Raw genomic sequence first — 3,260 nt, 5'->3', positions numbered from 1 at the left:
TGTTCAGTCTAGCGTCCTGGAGGTGAAGTGCTGGAGTGGTGAGCGAGATGAAGTCTTGAGTTCGGATAGGGAGTGTCCCGAACTGCCATGAGGCGGGCCAGTTCGGGTCACTGCCTTGTGAGGCTCGGGGCCTAAGGGAGAGTTCGGGCTCCTTGTAGGAAGCTCGGGCTCCTAGTAGGGAGTTCGGGTTCCTTGTAGGGAGCTCGGGCTCCTAGTAGGGAGTTCGGGTTCTTAGTAGGGAGCTCGGGCTCCTAGTAGGGAGTTCGGACTGCTGGTAGGGAGTTCGGACTACTGGTTCCTTCCTTTGGTGCTCGCACCTTGAGCACGTTGTTGTTCCGAGCTGTTTGTTTTTGCCACGTATTATATTGAATGATGACGAGGTCGGGCCAAATCTTCTTTCATCAATATGCATAGGTATTTGGAAAAGCGTTAAATTCTTATTTTCTCTAATGCTTGAGGATTTATTAAAATAAAATGCTGATGTGGTATACTTTTAAGTTAAGGTGGAAAGCAACTTTATGTAGAATTGGATATATAAACTCTCCCTCAACAAACGCCCAGTAGCCCAACACATACCTTTTCTTTTGAACCTTTCGAGATTGTACCCATCATTCACAATGCCGACAACAATCATGACTACCTACACTCTCAACAGACTAGATGGACTTAGCTGGCTGGGCCAATCATCAATATTTTGGATTTTGTTCGAAGTTAAGGCCCCTCATATATATTTATTTATTTTTTTTTTTATGGTAAATTTCTGAAATCAACACAGTTGCATCTACACCCCTTCTATCGCAATCCGCCAAAATACTCATTCCCCGAGCTTTTATCGACAAATTTATTTCCCAAAATGAAAGCTTGAGTTCGAAAGGGCGATCAGCTTGGATGAAGCTGCTCTTGAAAAAACTATGGGTGGCAAACCTGGCAATCGTCTTTGTATCTATCTAACTACAAAGCCCGAGATACATGAGGCCATGAATTCCATATCTGACCCCCTCTCTCCCTCTCTCTCTCTCTTCCTTATTTTATTATATAAAACTCACCCTGATTTTTTTGCATTTCAAAACCTGTAGAGAACATCCTGTTAGTAAGTTTTATTGTTCAAAATTCAGCTTTCATTAAGAGTGACCATTAATAGAAGTTATAGGCATAAGTATTTAAGTATTTTATATGATTAAATTACCCTTGAATGGCCAATAAAACTTATTAATTAATTTTAAGAGAAAATTATTCCTGATTTGGGCTCAACCCACACTAGGCTCACAAATTTTAGAGTTGGGCCTGGGCTTAATACCTGGGACTGAGCCAACAGGCATGATATTTATATATAATTATTACATATGAGCAATCTGAGGTAATTTTGTCATAAAAACATTTAATAAAATGGATTGGCCATTTTATGGGAGTTTGGTCATGTAAAATACTTAAATGTTTATATGGACAATTTCTATTAATGGTCATTAACTGGGGGCTCTATGGAAATTTTGAAAAGTTTTGATGACTTCAAGAAAAATACAAAGAAGTCATTATAAATTTTAGATAATATCTCTCTTTTTTCTTTTTTAATATGGAGAGTGATCAAGAAGCAACTCATAACAATGATGGGTCCACCTCCTTTCGGTTGTTGGTGGCATTACTTTTTATTTCTTACACAACAATGATGTAGTAAGAATTGAAATTGGCCCTGCCTATTGCCTCTAATGATCAAGATTGTAAAAATTGAAGATTTGTTTGGTTCACGGTCAGAATCAGAATAGAAATCTCCTGGAATCGGAATTAATTGGTTATTCTCCTTTCCTGTTTGATTCAGATGTGAATTAGAATCAATTTCAGCTGTGATTCAGGTGTAGTAAAAGGAAATAATTATATATATATATATATATATCCCATTTTTCTCAACCAAATGGACCCTAAATATATAACAAATTCATAGATAGTAGATGCTAATGCTAATTAGAGGAGAAAGGTACCACATTATAATGTGATAGAAACACAGGTGACTAAGTCAAAGGGTCCTTTAGCAAATGGATTCATTTCAAATTAAGGCCATGTCAAATAATTAATATATATTTACATGTGGGTGAGAGGTGCAGTAGGAAAATTAAAAGAATGGGGGTTTTATATATATCGATCACGTCTCTTTGCACATGAGATGAGATTTTATATATTTTTAAGACAACAGCCCTGTGCTGCATCATATCCTGCATGGCTATGAGAGTAGTGATACATAGTCCCACCCCACGTACCTGTTCTTTTTTCAACGAACTAACCAGTTCTTTTTATGCCGATCACTTGTCAATGATCAAGTAGTTAAGAACTGATCGATCAGATGGTGGTGGCACATACATTCATCTAGATCTCCCAAGCAGAGATATTCAGGACTGTAGGCTCTGGTTCTCCTGGTCCTAGCCACTGGGCCTTATATGTGTGTACACTCACGACCCACCCCCCAGTGAGCCCCAAGACAGCAAAGTTGATTTTAATGATATGGGACCTTGTAGTTTATAGACGCAGACGGTTCATTAATTTTAGCCAAGTGATGGCCTAGGCCTAACCCGGCCCCCCTTTTATATATCCTTGTTACATGCTCAGGGTCTGTCGATCTCAAGACAGACCCTACGGAAAGAGTTTCAGCGTTTCAATGTTTCAACGTTTCAAGCAAAGAAGTAGGACGCCCGAAAACGCTGCAGCCCGCGTTTTACTGATACTTGTGAATAAGGAGGATCAAGATGGAAAGTCATCCACCACAAACCATGGATAAACGATTTACTGTTAGACCCACAGTTACCAATACGTGAATTTGGGTATATTGGTCAACAGAAAAAGTTGGCCAATTTACCCTCTCTATTTACGGAATTGGGATTTGATAGATCGGCTTCAGCCCATTCCAACAGCCATTACAGCCTTACCCGGGGCCGGGGAATATTTAATTACCTATCTACTTTATTTTAGTTCATGGAGAGATATTCCCATTGCAACCCGATAAAGGTTGTCCGAATAGGCTTTGCACTGACTGAAGCCGATTTCCATCCTCACAGCCCTTTTCAACTTTTTGTATTGAAAACATTTTCCAATGAATAAACACATACAAGTGGAGATATATTCAATTCACGGCTGCAAAAGGCTGTGAGGACCAAATCTGAGTTCCTATTTCACCAAAAAATTAATGGGCCCAAAAGGAAAATAGAAGGAAGGAATCAATTGAACCCAATAAGAGGTAATTATTTCACAGTTGATACATTTGAACAAAAAGAAAG

Source organism: Nelumbo nucifera, chromosome 4, assembly GCF_055504915.1.
Source record: "Nelumbo nucifera cultivar China Antique chromosome 4, China Antique-T2T, whole genome shotgun sequence".
In the NCBI taxonomy this organism is placed as follows: domain Eukaryota; kingdom Viridiplantae; phylum Streptophyta; class Magnoliopsida; order Proteales; family Nelumbonaceae; genus Nelumbo; species Nelumbo nucifera.
The sequence above is the reverse complement of the archived record's forward strand: the minus strand, read 5'-3'. Positions refer to the sequence as shown.